At 38.0% G+C, this 20,533-nt stretch overlaps 1 pseudogene; it reads right to left on the bottom strand.

The window, feature by feature from the left end:
* Nucleotides 1-1,639: 1,639 nt before the first annotated feature.
* LOC131701840 (TBC1 domain family member 2A-like) lies at nucleotides 1,640-15,423 on the bottom strand (annotated as a pseudogene).
* Nucleotides 15,424-20,533: the final 5,110 nt, after the last annotated feature.

Below are 20,533 nucleotides of genomic sequence, written 5' to 3'. Positions count from 1 at the left end.
CAAAAGACAACCCATTCTTCACAAAAATAATTTATTTTAACACATTTTTCCATTATTCTTATTTTTTATTATAGCTTTTCTCTTCACATTTTTTAGTAAACAAAAAAAGCACAAACAAAATCTCAACGTGTTTCGACAGAGTCTTAATCATGAGTAAACTTAATTTGATACAGAGGAACACCCCTTTTTTTTTACACTCAATTCTCCACAGGCGATTAATCACCTTTACGTCACAAACATTCAATTGACAATCAGAACAATCAAAAACAACTGAAATTAATAAGTAATTAGGTACAGAAATGACAACAGAAGGCAGAAGACCATACTTTTTTATATTATTTTAAACACTCAATCTGTAAGTTTCATACCACTAAATATTCTTTTACTAAGTTACTTTTTTCTTTTTACTCTGCAACTTGAATAATGAACAGAGGTATATACTGTATACATACAAACATACATTCTACAAAAAATACCCATATTTAAAGTCTTCATTAAGGCCATGTGGTGGAACAGAATTAAAAAAAATATCACAAAAGTTTCCCTTCTCAAGAGTTGTTTGTCAACTGAGCCATCTCTTAAAAGGTGATTAATCACCTGTGGAAAATAAAAAAGGGGTGTTCCTCTGTATCAAATTAAGTCTACTCATGAATAAGACGAAACGCGTTGAGATTTTGTTTGTGCTTTTTTGTTTTCTAAAAAATATTTGAAGAGAAAAGCTAAAATAAAAAATAAGAATAATGGGAACAATCTGTTAAAATTGGTTAAAATTCAGCGCAATAGACAATGCAGCCATGCTCCAGTCACAAAAGCTATCCCTACTATCAACACATTAATATCCATAATTCTATTTATTTAACAGTTGGTATTTAAAAACTTTAGACACGTAGTTGTTACATGTCTTGCATCCCTAAAAAATTAAAAAATAAACATTTTTAAAATCATTACTGAATTCAACATTTTACCAGCATTGAAAAATCTATATGTAGCGATCAATTATATATATATATATATATATACACACACACACACACACACAGAGTATATATAGCACTGTATTCATCCTATTTTTTTCTTTTCAAGCTTCAGTAAAAAAACGTTTGTGTTTTTGCTTTCGTCACTTAGTTTAGGTTTATCAGAGGTACATGAATTAAAACTGTACCTCTAAACCTAAGTGAATTCATGCAAATCATGAAGGATTGCCATACAATTTAACATAATTAAACAAAGCAACGTCTTTCTCTTAACTTAGCAATAACTGAACTATGCAATTTACAGGAATATAAACAAACAACCAATGCATAAAAAATAAGTTTATTTCAGAGATAGTCTCGTTTAGAAAATCTGGAATCTGGTTGCCGGTCTGAAAAAATAACTGGAATCTCTGTACTTGTTCAGATTAGCCTGGCCTAAATTAATCACATTTCAAGACATTAATTTTCAAGATCTCTAATGAGTTTTTGTTTTTTTGGGAAACTACAAAATAATTAATTTACTAAATTGATCTGAGTGGAATGGAACTGCTGATTGAAGAAATTCAGAGACTGACAGATGACAGTTATAGTAAAAGGCTGTTTTATGAGATAAGAAACAGGTTTGCCCTTTGTGACAATTGTGCTGCACTGTGTGTTGGTTTTGTGTTTGTGGAAGCGGAGGGCTTAGGACCACCATACTCCTTTCATGTGTGACTAAAACTGGATTTGAAGTCAAGCATTCAGAGATGTAGTGTGTGTGTATTACCAACACACCTATTTCCATTAATATTCTGCATTTTGACAGGTTTGGTAAACTTAATTTGTTGACTCTAAAACAAGTATGTCGGTACATCACGCGCCATTACAAAATAAGAGCCGAACTGTACATGTAAAAATGTAAGTCTGACATACCTATATACTCAACAACAGACAAAGGATAACAGTTAGATGTATGTGTGACATACACAGTATGTAAGCCCCACTATATTCCACAGCAGGGAATAATAAGGCAAACAAATTAGTTTAAATAGTATCAGTGATGTGTAATTTTTCAATAACGTCAGGACGTGTGATGCAAGGTAACTGCAGTCTGTATTACTTCTTCGTCTTCGCTGACAGCAGTGTCCAGGTCCTTGTCTTTGCGCTCCACTTGTTGTTCTTTCACATACTCCTCCTGTATCCTCTCTAGCTCCTGCAGCTCGGCTGTCAGCCTCTCCATGTGAAACTCTCGTCTATTCTTCAGCAGCTTCATAGGGAAGGGGTTCATATCATTAAACGCTATGGTCATTAGTTTCCTAAAGACAGAAGATACAGAGAAAACAAAATGCCACTGATGAAACAACTGCAAAGTTAAAAGGACCTGGGAACTCTGCATTTTTCCCTTTCAAAAAATACATAAATAAATAAATAAATAAACAACAAAATATGGGCCTGCCAAAATTAAATTCATAAAACGACAAAAAGACAAACATACACACTTGAGAAACAATGCACAATTCTAACAGGAACAAAAAATGTAAGTCTGACATACAAAGTTGTTGCTTGCTAATTTTCTAACATAATTGTTTAGAGATTGAACCCATTAACTTCTACAGTGTATCAATCTTCAGGTGGTCCAAATCAGTCAATGGCCCCCTGTCTCTGCACAGCCGGCACTGCCTGGATTCTTGTCTAATACTGAAGCATGAATGGCTGCATCTAAATAAATGTGTTTGTATTTCAGGTTTAGTGGCTGGACAGAGGAGAAACATGGTGATTGGATCAATAATTCCAATGAAAAGGCTTTGAGAACTAAATGGAAACATATTTCTGCTGCTTTACAGTCATTGTGAGAAAGCTCTGCCAAATTATTATCATATAATCCCAGTTATTTCACTGAAAATCAAGAGAAAGCAGACTGATTGATCCAGTTCCGTGCTACAGTATAACAGAAAATAAATGTTTTCAGTAAATAAAAGGCAACAGAACCTTGGAATTATTCATCCTTAGGATAACTTATTTTTACTACTAAGACCTAATGGCAAGAAAATTCTGTTTTTAATAGGATCTTAAACGGCTGGTTTCACAAACTACAATTAGTACTAATTTTGGACTACCTTACCTAAGATAACAATAGGTAGTCCAGGATTAGTTCTAATCAGGGCCTGTGAAACCAGCCAATTGACCTACCAGTTAAATTGTTCAACACTTTAATAATCTGCTTGCAAACTGTTCATTAAACAGCTATACATACAGTACATCTGTTTTCTAAGCTGCAAAGAGGACATTATGTGGGTCTGTGAGGTAGGGGCTCCATTACCTGTAGGAAGTGAATGGTAAAGAAGGACTTACGGTTTCATAGTGGATGCATGGTAAAGCTCAGTAAACTGCAAAATCACTGTTCACATTTACCATCATCAAAATGGTACAAGACAGTTTATTAAAATCACTAACTTTACTAGTGGTTAAAAGCATGGCCACTGGAGTGAGTGAGATGAGTGTGAACTGTTTATACAGTCTGTGATTGACAGCAACTGGTCTGATGCGTCTGCTGTACATTATCATCATCCTCATTCTGCCTCACCTGCCATCAGAGATAGTTTTTGGTGAAAAAACGGAGGTATTGGTAGATTTCCAGATTGTCGTGAATTTTTAGACTGTCCTCTTCATTGTACTTAAAGAGGGCCAGTGCATAGCGAAATATCACCTGGAAACAGAAAGAAGGAAATACTGTTCAGGTTAAAAAAGAAGGATACTTTCGCTCATCAAGTCGTCACTGGACTGAGCCCTTTTATAATTAATTATATTTTACTTATTTCCATGTTTTTCATTTTTACTCTCTATAACTCTCTAAAATGTCATTACTATAATTTAAAATAATTGGATAAGCTGTTACAATGTAAGTGTGACATACTGTGCACATGTTTGCAAGTTAAGACAATTTTTCTCAACAATTTGTGCTGAAAAATGTATTAAGCACGTTTCAACACAGTTGGGTAAGTGTGGGTGGTGTGGGTGGTGTTGGTGGTGGAGGGGTGGGTATTAAAGGATCAATTACTAACACAGCCAGCGCTGTACCTTTGTGCCCTCATAGAGGAAAGCATCCCACACTCTGAGCAGGATGTCACTGACCAGACTTTCCACGAAGACCACCAGGAACCAGTTGAAGGTGATGAGGGAATGATCGATGCTGTGCTCCTTGAAGTGGGCCGTCAGGCGAGGCATCTTCTCAGCAAGAAAGTCACGGAACACCCTCTGATCAGCCTGCAAGGAACAAAGAGCTCTGCTTAGAGCAGCAGGAGTTGCTCAGCTGTTAGAACAAATAGGGACTATGACTGCCTGAATTAGCACATCCACAGTACTTACTGGTGAAGCAAAGGGGATAGCATTAAAACTCAGCTATAGGCTGACAAGCAATGTCACAAATATTTTAACATTTTCTTAGTAATAACGGAGAGACATGGACAAATTAGCCAATTTCCATAACAGGAACCTGAGAGGCAGTGAGGGTTTTGCTGTAGTAGTCTTGTGGCATTATGATTTCAACAACAGCCACCAGACACCAGAAGGCATCCTCTTCATCCTTCAGAACTAAAAGTGCAATAGCTGCCAACCTGCAAGAGGAAACACACATACCACATGACTCCACTGGAAGTGTGCTGCTAATATTCAGAAGAAAAGGGGGACACATAGGTGTGCCAAGCCACATTTTTACACATTTTAGGCCCTATTTTGAAATAAATTTTCAGAGGAATTTGATGTATGAAACTAGCAAGAAATTATGTAAATTATACACTTATTTGTATTTATTATTATTTTATTTCTTAGCAGACAAAAATACATTTCAAGAATCAGTATAAGTATTAATACGATTACGATTCAATAACGGAACAGATAACAGTGTCAGTGATAGTTACATCAGGATATAATTAAATACAAAATACTACAGATTAAATGACACTCGACAGATTACAGTACTCTAAAGTACAGGGTTAAATGCAGTAAAATAGGGAGCAGATAAGAGCAAGTAAAGTGCATTTAAGGAAGAGTGATAAGTGTCCAGATGGAAAAGAGGAGTTTCTACAGGTGCTGTCTGAAGAGGTGAGTCTTGAGGAGGCGCCGGAATTATTTTTAATCTGCCTGAATATGGCCACTCGTGCTTTCCACCACAGTTGTCTTTACAGTTGTGTAGAATATTAAAGAACATATCTGGGCCAGTATATTTGTGATTCCAGAAAAAGATATATTGTACAGGGGAGGGATGAGTAGCTAAGAATACACAACACAGTTAACAACCACTAGGTGTCATAATTTCTCAAATCAATAAATAAACACTGTTTGCATGTGTATTCTTATTGCTATTTATAATACAACAACACATTGCTCTAGTATAGTGTCCTGGCATAGCTACCTCCAACGAAGTGCTCTAAAATGTTAAACACCGGTAATGCTGCCATTACCTGTGGCACTGCTTACCGGTAATAGGCATTATTCTCTGTTTTAGAAAAGGATAAGTTATGCTAGTCCACGTCCAAGAAGTACAAGAAAGTGTTTTGTCTTTTTTGGCAACACCTTTTACTACTTAAAATGAGCGAATGGCATTAAGAACTTTCAATACAAAAGGTACTGTACCGGTTGAGGCCCTGGCAGTAGCCGATGGTGGGGTTTTGCCAGGAGAAGGCTAGCAGAATGTGCTGCAGCTTTTGGACTGCGTCGGGGTGGGCGAGGAGAAGTGCTTATTGCTGGTGAGGGTGCGGTGCAGGTCCAGCCTGATCTGCCGCGAGGCCGGGTGCTCCGACACCTCGCAGTGCTTCCTCAGCTCCTGGTAGCGATTGTGATTCCGCTTCCTATAGACCTGCGTCCGTGTCCTCACTATCCAGCGCCACACCTGCTCCCGGTACTCCACAGGGATCCCACACCGGATCAGGCCCTTCAGCTCCGGGGATGGAGCCAGCTGGTCCAAGGGACGGCTGGCCAGGTAGTTAGCCCACCTGGTCCGCAAAGGCTTGTCCACCATCTCATTGTTGCGCAGGTTGTTGGAACGGATCTCCAGGGCCTGGATTTTGGCCAGGAGCTTCACGTCCTCTACTTCATAATCAGGAATGGTCTTGAATCCATAGTCGTCGTACTCACTGGGACGGAACAGAAAGTTAAACAAGGATGTTGGTAACATGCAGTATTCACATATTCCCTAAATTATCATACAACATTGTATAGTAGGTGCATGGTCCAGGTTTTTGTGATTTAGTTATGTGTAATGAACCTCTATGTTAAGTTGTACTGTTATATTTCTAATCAGTCCCCTCTGCCAGCGTATTCCTCCCCATCGCTGCAGGAGAGCATTGAGTTAGTTAGTTGAGATGGAACAGTTGGCGGAGAGAGACAAAGGGAGAGAAGGGAGTGGGCTGAAGTTTGACGGTTAGGAGGAGGTAAATGTGTTTGGAAGCCAGTACAAGAACCAGGAAAGGGTTATGTGTAAATGGTATATGTGCCTGAAACTAACCTGCCTAGGGTTATGTATAAGGCCCTGTGTAAATCGAGATTTCACGAACTGCACAGAAATTGCGAACTTTTTCAATATTCTTATAATTATTATTTGTATTTCATACGATGGAGGTAAGCTATTCTGTATGTCCTGCAATGTTACTGCAAATCATCTCTTGACAGGCATTTAGATTCAAGTATTCACTGAAAGAGAAAGGCGGAAATCCAAGAAACCAAAAACATGAACTTCCATGTTCCAAAAGTCCACTGAAAAAATGCTAAAATCATCAGTTTAGCAATAGAATTGCATTTTAAATATTTGAATATACTTAGTAACAAAAAAAACAAGAAAGTAACCGGGGGGAAAAAAGTTTTCGCTGTGAAACCCCGGTATGGAAATGTCAGTACTGTCTTACCTGACAGGGTTGAGTTTAAAGACATCCTTCTTGTCTCCCTGCAGTGAGTCCTCAGTGAGCCTTTTCACCATCTCCTGCTGACTGCTGTCCAGCCCTTTGCTCTCCTGCAGCCTGCGTAGTACGACCAGGTACTAGCTCTCGATCTGGCAGTTTTTGGCCTCCAGGTAGGCACACTGCAACACAAAAGAGAGGTTTAGGGTTAGGATTAAAACAAAACACAGCAGCTGGTGAAAGCAGTAACCCTCCCACAACCTCCCACTCATTTCCAAGACAGGGCAGTCCAAAGGCAGAGGGTTTCTACACCCTGTTACTTTTTAACTGGGTTGAACTTGTTTATTAAAATGTAAAAATGAACCTAGTACATTTCCAAATAACTAATTTTACAGTTCTGATGGAGCCATTCCAATTATAATCTTGCTTCTGCTCCTTAAATTAATTTTATTTAAAAATCCTCTTCGCTGCAGTGTTCACTTGTTCCCTTGTGCTGCTTATATTAATTACAAGACTGCTATTTCCTACAGTGCAATATGTGTGTCACCCGAGTGCTTATGGACACTGGCTGTGAAGGGTCATTTCTTTGAAAGTTAAACTGTTGTGTACAATACATGTTTTTTTTCGATTACGATTCGGAAATCAAAGCGTTTATGTTTTTGGCAATTTTAGCAGTTTTAGCATAACCTGCAACTGAAATTATATTTATTTATTTATTTTTACAATTTTTGCTATTTGGTTCTTCTTTAAACCAGAGTCACCCTGGTATCAAATGTGATACCTATTAATTCAAGTGCTCCCAGAAATCCTGAAACATCTCTACTGTAGTACAATAGTTTTTCATGTCACAAAAATGGTCTGATCCTAAATATATCTAAAATAATTTAAAACCATTGCCAATCAGACCAGATAGATAAAACATCTAATTTGCTGCAATCATACCAGCCAGTAGCTGTTTCATTGCACAGTGCACTCAGGGGATATCACTATATGGAGCCATGACGCAGGCACTAGGACAGATCAAGCACTGATACAGAAACAGCTACAACTTGACCCACCCCAAAGAACACATTGGGGTCAACAAGATTATACATTAATTTAATTTGCAAACCAGGCATTTGTGTTTTTGTGAACAGTGCCCTACATTCACAGCACTGTACTTGTATTTAGAATTCACTACATATCTTTCCAATTTGCTTTCTGCATCTAGAGAAGACCTAAATTTGGAGATGAAAGGGAAACATCCCAGTCAGTCTGATCTGTTCATACTGGGAGACTGGAGCTGGCTCAGTTGCTAACTTCTCTGTGGTTTTAATTAGTAATGCATGAACACACCTGAGGTTGCTGACCAGGCTAACAGCCAGCCAGTCAGAACTACTATGACAGTCAACTAAGAAGAAGAAACAAGGAGTGAAACCAAGTAGGAGTACAAAGAAAATTATAAAAATAAGGGAAGTACAGTATAAAATGAAAAAAGAAAAACCACAAATTACTAAAGAGAAACATAACAGAGGAAGTATCTCTGCAAAAAAAGCAAATAATTGACCAAAAATACTGACTGCCTATGTCTTTATTTATGCAGATACTAGACTACAATAACAAGGTAAGAAGGTATGTGGATGAGTGGTTAGGGCTCTGGACTCTTGACCCGGGGGTCGTGGGTTCAATCCCAGCTGGGGAACACTGCTGCTGTACCCTTGAGCAAGGTACTTTACCTCGATTGCTCCAGTAAAAACCCAACTGTATAAATGGGTAATTTTATGTAAAAATAATGTGATATCTTGTAACAATTGTAAATCACCCTAGATAAGGGTGTCTGCTAAGAAATAAATAATAATAATAATAAAAGTATATTAATAAACATGGTAAACCCAGGTAAATTATTATAAATGCATTGTATAACCATGGGAAAAGCATGGGTAAAACTGCAGAAATACTGTGGTTAAACAGGAGGCCAAAGGAATGCTTTATACTTTTAAAAAGTTACCAGGATGTGAAAATGGTACAAAGTGAATCTAAAGTTGTTTTTTTTATTTTGTTTTGTTTTTTGCGTTAGACTGTGTAAGAATAGTGCCCAGTAGGTCACCAGCTTGCGTCACTACATTAGAACCACTTGCAATCCATGTGTCACTAAGCAGTTTGCTTTATCATAATGTACCAGCATGCTAGTTGTTCTTTAATTTACTTTGGCTTCTTAGTGCAGACAGAGTGTCTCTAGGCGAAATCACAGATCTCATTGTGGTTTTGTGGTTAAAGCTATAAGAAAAAAGAAATAAACGAAACTCATTACTATTACTATTAATCTGGGGCCTACGCTATAAAAGCTGAAAATAAGATGTTTAGTATTAAATAAAGTCACTTATATATTAGCCTTACACAGTGACGATACTGCATTAAAGACTTGTAGGTAAGGATAATATATTTTTTGAACATATATGTTTTTTCACAATGGTTAAATGGGTACAGATCTGTCACACAGCAAGCTGTAAAGCACATACCTTCATCAGGAGGCCCTTCTCCTCTTCTGAACTGTTCCTCCACAGCTTAGTAAGCTGGTAGATTTCAGAGTTGAGGAACTTGTTTTGCATCTTGTGTGCCTCTATATCGTCCTAGTAAACAGAGTAAACGAATGAAATCAGAACACAATCTGTGGTTGTACTTAAAACATTTCTACTGTGAGCTCTATTTATTAAGAGCACTACCTAGTCCTGACTGATCACTGCTTTTCTTTGCTTTCATAATTGTACTCATTTGTACCCTATAAAACACTGTTTGAAAATCGCTGGGATACGTAAAAAAAAAGTGTGGCTAACTAATGTCAATTAATACACTGTACAAAAACAATATACTTGTTTTGTTCTAATAACAAAGAAATAGAAGAAAAAAATAGTTGGCCAACTGATCACGTGTCTGGAATTATTATTTGACTTTATATTAGTGGATTTAAGTTTTGCTAATAAGAAGATAACTGGTCTCCTAACTTTTATCAGAGAGCAGTGTACCCCCTCATGCCTAGTAGCCTGGGGTTACACAGGGATCTTTTTTTTTTATATACAGTATGTTTATGTTATTATAATAATTTAACACTGTGCAAGCCTGACCTATAGAGTACAAAATCACAGTAATGTGATACAAAGTACAGTCGAACCTGTCGTATCTGATCCTGTAAGATATGACACCATCATTACCCAATGGACCTGTGCCATGTGTGACTTACATATGCTGCTACCAACTGAATGGTGCTGACGGAAACTGACCAATGCACATTTTATTATGGGTCTAAAACAGTAAATTCAGCTCTTAGCAGGTCAGAATTTGTACACGCTGTCACTTCACATAACTGCCCAGTTTAACCATAGTAAATAAAAGAAAAGTAAAGGATTCATAAAATTACTGTACTGTTAAAAAGCGTGCATCCTTGTTGTTGTTTATGTCTCAGGTTAACACACACACAATGTAAAAAAAAACCTGTCAGATTACTTTGGCATACACTGAGAAAGCACGTTAAGAACTGTTTGGAATGCTGTTTTGTAAACTGAGAAATACTGTACTTCAGTGCTTGTGCAGTCATTTTCACAGATTTTTTTGTATAGAATACATGCTGTGTTGTACTTTGGTGTTTTAGGCACACTGATGTACCTGACGTTGTTCATTTATAATGCCCCGACGTTAATAAAGAAACTACAATATACTAAAACGACTTCCTCTGAGATACAATATTAGTATATATTCGCTGGACCCCTGGACCGGTTCTACTATAAATGAATTATTCTTAGACTGGAGTGGCAAACAGTAATTGTGTGTCTGCTCCAATGCTAATAAAAGCTAGTTAAGATGTCATGTTTGTAATGCTTATTGGATGCAGAGAAGGTGCAGAATACCGTATGTGACACCCCAGCAGTGAAAACATGGATCAGTTACTTTACTGCTTTTTCACATCATGCAGGATTACATGGTGGTCAAACAAAACCAAAAAAAAGAGTGTGGTTTTATCCGTGTTTCTTGAAACAAGAGTTGACGTACTTCCCATGGCTGTAATGTAAAAGTAACTTTTAAAATAACCTTGAGGTGCTCAATCTTCTCCTGCAGCCTGCAGAAGGTCTCTGTGCCCATGGAGTTGGCTATGGTACGCTGGGGGTCAGCCATGCAGGCGGCCACCTGCTCGGAGAGCTTGAGGATGACTTCCTGCTTGGCGTTGTTCTTCTCCATCATGAGCTGCACGTGCTGCTGCAGCTCATTCACTTGGCAGTCCTGCATGGCCAGCCGCTGCTCCAGCTCCTCCAGCTCCTCCTTGTCTTTGAGCAGGGCCTCCAGGCGGCCGTCCAGGTCCGCGATACACCTCTCTTTGTGCCGCACCAGTTCCAGCCGCTCCTGCTCCCCTGCTGCTGACAGGAACTGTTTGCTGGTCCTCTTCTCCTGCTTTGCTGCCTCCAGGGCCTTGTGAAGGAGTTGCACCAGCTCCTGATTTCAAAACAAAAACACTATGGTCATTTACTCTTAAAGGTGAAGCTTCATGAGCTGTGTTGGAGGTCCCGTAAATAAATTATACTGTAGGTGGTCCCTGAATAATGCACCTGTACTTTCTTTGTAATCTGAACCAGGTGGGATCAGACCTGTTCAGATTAGTGATTTGTTTAGAGTACTGATAATAAACTGTACCATACTAAAAATGCCTAGTATAGTATTTGTTTTAGGTTTTTGATTCTTGCATTTCCTGAAAAATCTGTAATATCCCTTTGAATAAAAAAATACTGTTTTACTTATCATGTAAGAACAGCTGTTAACATCATGCATTTAATTACAGTTATGGCTACAGGTAAATTCAAATAGTCTACTGTACAATGCAATAGTCTACTGTACAATGCAATTTTCCCTAAAAAACAGCCTGTTGCAGTATTTATTAGTAGTGCATATGAGAAAAGGCTCTGAAGCTCTGCCCTATATTATACGTCAGTGGCCTTAAAACCAATTATCAGACATTATTATTATTACTATTTTGTTTATTTTGCAGACACCTTTATCCAAGGCGACTTACAGAGACTAGGGTGTGTGAACTATACATCAGCTGCAGAGTCACTTACAACAACGTCCCACCTGAAAGACGGACCACAAGGAGGTTAAGTGACTTGCTCAGGGTCACACAGTGACTCAGTGGCTGAACTGGAATCTGAGCCGGGGACCTCCTGATTACAAGCCCTTTTCTTTAACCACTGGACCACACAGCCTACTACTTCAATAACAATGTCCTTTAAATGTCCTTATAAAAGATGAATTCAGTGAAGTGTTTTTAGAAAAGACCAGCAAAATGACTGAAAATTCTGCACACTGCCTGCTGGTGGTCATTTTTCAAACCATTCAGGAGATCAGCTTAACTTGTGTGTTTTTAACAGGCTCAAAAAAGACCTTGTTTTTGCAGCTCTGTTCTTTGTACTCTGAAAGAAGAAAACAATGATAATGCAATAAAAGTACCAAACACTGGAAATACTGTCCCAGTATTACAATAATAATGAGCAATGGTGTCTTGTAAAGTGGTTTCATAAGGTCCAGGATAACCGTGTCTTTAATCAAGACACAAAAACTAATGATAAAATAAGTCAAAATGCACATGCACAATAAATTCTGTGCACAAATAAAGATTGTGTCTGTTGGTCTAATTTTAGATCAAATATACAATTAGCTACAAACTCTTGCATGTTGCAGATCAGGTGCATTTGAGCACCGCGTTAAAAGTTGTATGGGTTACTAACAGGAAACAAGAAGGCGGCGATGCAAGATTAAAGTTTATGTTTGGGAAGCAATAAAATATGCTTATTGAAGCTCATAAAAATGTAAAAGGAAGTTTTGTGACCATACAGGCAAAAATGTAAGCTGTCTTTTTATCATCATAAGATACAGAGGAGTCATGAGCGAAAACCCAGAATTGCATTCAGGAGCTCTATTGTGACTGTTTAGATCTAGCCCTGCAGAAACAGTCCCTGCACAGGGCACAAAATTACCCTTGACTTCCTGACTCACCCTGCACACCATGCACTCATGCCTTTACCAGCTGAGCCCCTCGGGGGCCCCAGAGATTTTGTATTTTAATACACTTGTACTGTATGTGTTGATGACAAAATAATAAAAAAAATTCTACATTGTAACCTGTATGGATTCATAGGAACAGTAGTACAGCACAAGAGTTTCAGTTACAGACAATGAAGCAACAACAGACTCTCTTCACTGTTTCAGAAGTGCCCTTCAACCCTATTTTACATACACAGCTACTATAGAACATCATACCACCATGTTTATAACAATTTGGATTATCAGCAATACAGTTATCACACTTTTAAAAAGCTCTCCTGTTAGGTAATGCATGAGTTATTCTGCTAAATGCGTTTGCCTTCACACCCAGTGACACCTTAGCCAAAGAGGAAAGAAAATGCACAGTAAAGCAACCAATTTGTGGTCAGCATGCAGGTTTCTGACTTGCATAGAAAAAGAGTTAAGACATCACACAGTCAATACAGTAGATCAGTACTTTAATCAGTTTAGGCAAAATTATTGCTGGTCTTGGATTTGAGTTTGTATTACTTTATGTAACTGCTTGACTTAATCCACTGTTTCTGTCTTATGATCGTTCATACCATGCTTATTATAGATACAACATCATATTTAAATACTATCATACAACTTTATAAAGGTTTACCACTGTGTTTTTGCACAGTATTTTTTACAGTTTTCCCATGCTTTCCCTGTGATTAGACTGTTATTTTCCCACAGTGTACCCTGGCTTTCCATGTTTATTAATATGCTTTACCATACCTAGCTGGTCTTTACAATGCTGACCTATGCTGTACCACTATGCTTTATGATTTTACTATGGGAAACATTTATAAGGTTCAATCATTCATTGTACAAGTGCCTCACAAGACATATTATTTAATAACTCAGTTATCAGTTGTTATGTGCTTAAATATACTTCAGTCACCCAAACCAAACATATACCTTTTGTGACTTGAGCCCCTCAGTGAGCGTGAACACCTCGTGCTGGAGTCTGTATAGTTTGTCCACGGGGCTCCCCTCCTTTCCTGACACCTTCTCCCCAGAAGGCTGAAGAGAACTGGTCATTTTCTTCTCCCTCTTGTTCATGCTGCTTGATGGAGAACTCTTTCCTCCAGTCTTTGCTTCCTGCGCAGACTCGTTTGTAACTGAAGAAACTGAAGGAGCTGAAAGGACTGTAGGTGCTGGGGGTGTCAGAGGTACAGGCGGTGCTGGAGGTGCCAGGAAAGAGAGCAAGCAAAGAAAACATTTGAAATGCATGAATATTTATTTAATATATATATATATATATATATATATATATATATATATATATATATATATATATATATATATATATATATTTTTTTTTTTTTTTCTTAAACTTGATGGTTCTTTATTTTATTCTGGAGCCACCTACCTGACAATATTCCCTTCATAATCATTAAACCCAAAAAAGAAAATAATGATTATTTCTGGAATTCAAATTTGTTATACACACAAAAATCATCATAGAACCCATAGTACCGATGTTAATTCTAGGGTGCCTAGCCAAAACTACAATTTGCTGCAAAAGAAAATAGTTGTTAAAAAGAGCTGTTGTTTTCAATGAAAGGTGAAATTGTGAGCTATCTAGTGAGTTTTCTAGAAATTTCTTTAAAAAAGGCTTTATTGACACTCATTCTTTATCTTATTAACAAGCTTTACTCCTGCATGGTTCACCTTTTAGGAACAGGAAACCTCTGCACATTTATAACAGCAGAAAGAGTTCTTACCCTGCATGAGAAGAATGTAATAGTTTCAGAGCCACTGTGGTGGTCCCCGCATTGAACTGATCCAGACATGAACTAAGCAGAGACACAGACTTTGCAGGGCAGTTTCCTGTCAACTGAAGGACGCACCTGTTGTTTCCCCCAGTATCTGTGTCACAGGATCCTCACAGGGACAGTCTTCCGACTGCTGAATCTTGTCAAAGTTGAACACACTCCGCCTCAGCTCCTGAGCTGGCTTGTTTCCACAGATATTGAGGACTGTGTTCCTGTAAGGGCAAGGCAGAGGAAACACAAACTGACTTCTGAAGGCAAAGTACAGAGAAAACGAAACTAAATGCATAGAAACAAACACACACACACAAACTAAAGTAGTACACAACACATAACAAAATCCAAAGCTCAACTGGTTGCTTCTCTTGCTTACAGGCAGCTGCCTGGATAGGGCTGACTAGTTTACATAACAGGTTTGAATAACTTCTGTAAATTTTCAAATACAAAATGACCTTACGATAAAAGCACATGTTGCTTCCCACTAGTGAAAACTTTGCTGTTATTAAATAGAAGCCAAGGAATATATTTTGGTTACAAAATATTTGGTGCTAGCAAATCATGAGCAACTGACATTGCCCTAGCCATTGCCGTGATTTTGGTACTTACACTGTACGTAAGAGAGCCATTTAATTCAGTGTGTTTTCCCATTAAGAGGCACATAAAAAACAAGGTATGCAGGTAGTGTCTTACTGTATCTCTGTGATGGGGTGCTTGAGGGAGAGCTTTTGCAGTGCAGTTTTTTGCCAGGGGTCTGGCAGACAGGCTGCGGCTTCTCCGACTATTATTATTATTATTTATTTCTTAGCAGACGCCCTTATCCAGGGTGACTTACAATTGTTACAATATATCACATTATACATATATCACATTATTTTTACATACAATTACCCATTTGTACAGTTGGAGTTTTACTGGAGCAATCTAGGCAAAGTACCTTGCTCAAGGGTACAACAGCAGTGTCCCCCAATGAGGATTGAACCCATAACCCTCCGGTCAAGAGTCCAGAGCCCTAACCACTACTCCACACTGCTGCTGGCCCTTGGGGGTCTTTACTGCTGGGAGGAAGTCCTCTGTCCTTCTTGAAAAAGAGCACAAGCATCTCAACTGCCCATCCCTTCAAACAAAGTACACATTTCATACATATTCATTTATCATGTGGAAATGCCATTCTAATGTACTGTAATACATTTGTACTTACTTGCTGGACTTCATGGAGTAAATATAATTAAATGATTAGATATACAAATGTATTATTTGGTTCCATTCTCCGTATTTCCAAAAGCTGTAGATATATGTATGTTTTAGTGAAATGAAAATTTCCTTCCCTGCACCTTTTGCTTGGGAAAGTTTCTGGCAACATTAGAGAGTCTCACTCACAACAGCTGTCAGAAACGGTGTTTGCGGGCTGTGTTGTTTAAGCTGCTGTCTTAAGAAAGTACAGGTTAAAAGTATATGTCATTCTTATACCAGAAGACAAGAGTCAGCTGTAAATACTGGGTCTATTTTATTATACATACGGAGGTGCATATACATCTTGCCAGCTTTAAACCTGTATACAGTACCTAGTCTAAAACAGCACCAGATCTAAAATACTGTAAGTCTACTGGGTGTTGTTAATAAAGAGTTCAGTGGTATTTAAATCTGGTGTTGTTAAGACATTTTTACAGCTTGTCTTGTGAGTAGTTTGGACAGGCAAAAGGACTGTAAAATATAAAAATTGACAATTTTATTATCACAGCAGTAAATTGAGAATAAATAAATAAAACAGCATTGGGAGGGAGCAATATTAACCCAATTTGGTTAACCTGAATCCAAGTATGAACCAAGTATTTCATTAACATACATTCCCCACCATGACTGTAAATTCATGACCATGACATAAGCATTATGAAATGGCAGTGCAGTTTCCTGAAAAGTCCCAAGACATGAATGGACGCACAATAAATATTACCACAGAATGTGTACACCTAGTTTAACCAAAATTAGACAGATGTGACATACAGATGGACAGATGAACAGCCAGAGTCACCTCCACACAACGCTGTTGTTATAAAAATGGAAACAAGGCAGAAGATAACATCACAAAGTGAATCCCTGTCTAGTTACCATGTTTGTGTTCTCAGCAACTAAGCCTGCTTCAAGGCTTCAAGCACAACAGAGCCGGTGAGTCATCGGCAGAAATGAGACTGTCTCACTGTGAACAGTCTCAGCATGGGTATGGGGCAGAATTGAAATCACCCTTTTGTTATTTTGAGTTCTTTCCACCACACAGCACCAACATTCTCCTGTATGATCATCATTTTTGATTGTTTGAATTCATTAAGATATCTGACACCAGACACAATAAACAAAGTCCTGATACTTTTGTTACCTCACCTAATTAAAGCATTGCATTTCTTGCTTCACATTACACCTCATGAAAATATCTTAGATATAATTACAATAAAGGGCAAAACATGAAAAAATATGTGGTGGTTACAAGAGTATAGCAACACTTTGTAAGCGTTTAGAATAAATAATTTAAATTGGGTTATTCCGGTTCAGCTGTTTTGTTTTGCATGCACACAACACCTACCCTGGAACCCTTTTCTCCATCAGATCACAAACTGAAGAACCCCACCCCACACACAATTTGGTCGACTTGAGCTAGAATAAAAACTGGGCTGTCAGTGAGCCTACCTTCCCAAGGTGCAGAAGGCAGGTGGCAGAGCTGTGTGGAGGTAGTGGAGGGCTCTGCAGGTATTTTCACCAGGCTGGTATTGTGCTGCCACCGTTTTATTTGCAGCTGCTGCAACCAATACAGCATGGCTTGGCTGTTTAATGCCTGTAAAACAAAAACAAAACAAACTAGATGGTAACTTTACAAGTTGTGTGGCTTGCTTTATTGGGAAAGTGGTCAAAGTAGCTGATTTGTGTCAAAAGTCACATTGTTTATTAACTGTCTCATGCTTAGAATGTGCTAGAATTTGATATTTCTCAAAGTTCTATGACAGTTAATTCAACAGTGGGAAGTAGCCTACTGAAAGAAGTTGATGCGGTTACTAAAACAGCTGTACCTCTTGATTGGTAGACGCCATTCCTGTTTTGATTTCATATTTGAATAGCTGAGAAGTAGAGGAAGATTTCATTTGCTCTAAGTAGTTGTCTAACTTGTTGGGAAAGTGGTCAAAATGGCAGTTTATAAAAAGTTAGAGAAAATTTTAGTTGGTGCGGTTACTAAAACAGGTGTACCTCTTGATTGGTAAAAGTTATTTATGTTTTGATTTCAAATTTGAATAGCAGAGAAGTAGAGAAAGATGTCATACCCTCTAACTTTTTGTCTAGCTTGTTGGGAAAGTGGTCAAAATTTCAGTTGTTTATAAAAAGTTAGAGAAAATTTTAGTTGATGCGGTTACTAAAACAACTGTATCTCTTGATTGGTAAAAGTTATTTCTGTTTTGATTTCAGATTTGAATAGCAGAGAAGTAGAGGAAGATTCCATATGCTCTAACTTTTTGTCTTACTTGTTGGGAAAGTGGTCAAAGTAGATGATTTGTGTCAAAAGTTACATCGTTTACAGTAAATAGAATGTTGGAAGTCTGGGAGTTTTTAAACAATGGGGAGCTTTAGAATGTTGAAAAAAGTCCCATTAAAGTGAATGAAGATGGACAAAAAAAGGATAAAAAGCTTAATAGTTTAAAAAGTATAAAATATATCAAAAAGTTGTATACAAGCGCACTATTCCAGACCGGTCTACACGTTTTAAAGTTTGAACGGCGTTTCTAGCTTAAACGGTGTAAGAGGAGTAGCGTGCCAAAGAATAAGAATAAGAAGAAGTACGTTGAAGATTTAAAGTGGGGACTCTTGCTTCGCAAGCCCCACTAATAAAAATGGTTGGTAATTGTGACAGAGAATGAATGAATCCTCGTCAACAATCTCCCTCTCAATCTCTGAGGGCGCTGTATAACCAGAACAGAGTGCCCCAGAATGGATGTTTTTGCAGTTCATTCCAGGGTCAGTCGGAAGCCGGACATTCGGGAAGGGGGTGGGGCCACGATACCTGAAGTCAGCACCTTAATGCGGTAGGTGATGTGTCAGTCACGGATTGGAGGAGACGTGATTGGCCGCGCCACCGAAAGAGGGCATGACGGAGGGTTTTAAGGGGAAGTGGCCCCAGTGATCTGTTCCTTAGTTTTGATGGTTAAACTATAAGGACTGTATGCACAGGAGAATTAAAAGTACTGTGAGTGTTTTGTGTTTTGTTTGTTTGTCAGCTAACTGTCATTGTTTGTTTGGCTAGACAGCTAACACGAACCGGGAGCTGTCGCTGCACGCCAGCACCAAACCCCGGACTACACTGACCTACTGTTACCTCTGTGTTTGTCTTTCACCATTCACTTGCACTAGAGCACCCACTGTCAGGAGACATGTCTGTGTCTGTGTATTGTGTGTTTAAAAAGTGTTTTTATTATTTCGGGACTGTAACACTCCTTTTGCATGGCGCAATACACATTGATGTGTAGAGCCCATGCTTATTATTTAAAGTGTTGTTGGCACGCAACCCAGCTGAAAATAAAGAGCTGTTAATTGTGAACTGTCTTGTGTGTGTTTGTTCTGGAGCACTGCATCATCACTACACCTGCACACTGCAAACCATTCCTTCACAGTAATCCATTTTTATCATTGCAAAAATTTTAGATGTAGGGAAACCTGCTTGGGGGATGCTATTGTGTATTATCAAAGCAGCATCTGAAAAGGATCCCCTTTGTTATACTGACAACCTTTTTACAGCAAACACTTACAGAGCTGCTATTTTATAGCTTTATAAGAAAAAAAAAAGATTAAAATGATAGCCTTGCTCTGTTCGCTTAACTCAAACTATAAAGGAAGGCTGTGGATTTTAAAGTGGTCACAATGCAGTCAAATACCACATTCAATATACTTTGAAGTTTAATCTTTTACCTTCAACTTACTAAACCCTCAATACACCATACACTAAGTTTTTGTCTTTTCTTTGGATACATTCCTCCCCCACATTATCATACAACAATCAGAGCCTTTTCTTGCACAACTGGCTGGATGATGCTCATGTAAGATTACAAGTGAAAAGTTAGTAAGAACACCTTCTTTCATAGCCAATGAACAATTTATAACTTGTTAGCTGGACAGTTTATTCTGAGTTCAGGCCATGGGAAGAATGGTGTGGAGTACTGCAACGTAACTTATAAGTGACTATATACTGGGATATTAGAACGGAACATATATTATATATAAAATTGCTACTGCTTCAAATTAATTCAACAATCTCTTTCATAATTGATCAAGCTTAACCGTAGATCATTATTACGCACAGTGTTAAGCATGTTAGCTGCAAGCTGTTAGATTGTTAATATACATTTTAAAGACTGAGAACAACAAAGCAAGAACAGTAATGCTTATTTTTGTGTTCACAACCAAGAGCATTTGACAAGAGCATTTGACAAGAGCTTTTGACAAGAGCATTTGATGAAATGTATGCCAGTAGATACAGGGAATACATTTCTATACCAGTTTAGGATGAATGTATTTATTTTAGGTAAAGCATAACATGAGACCATACAATGGCTAATTTAATGGAATTGTATGTGTGTATAAATTACATTTATATACAGACGTGCTCAAATTGGTTGGTACCCCTCCACAAAAAACGAAGAATGCACAATTTTCTCTGAAATAACTTGAAACTGACAAAAGTAATTGGCATCCACTATTGTTTATTCCATATTTAATAGAAATCAGACTTTGCTTTTGATTTTTTATTCAACATAATATTGTAAATAATAAAACAAATGAAAATGGCATGGACAAAAATGATGGGACCGCTAAC

This window comes from Acipenser ruthenus, chromosome 2, assembly GCF_902713425.1.
Source record: "Acipenser ruthenus chromosome 2, fAciRut3.2 maternal haplotype, whole genome shotgun sequence".
Taxonomy (NCBI): Eukaryota; Metazoa; Chordata; class Actinopteri; order Acipenseriformes; family Acipenseridae; genus Acipenser; species Acipenser ruthenus.
The sequence above is the reverse complement of the archived record's forward strand: the minus strand, read 5'-3'. Positions and strand labels throughout refer to the sequence as shown.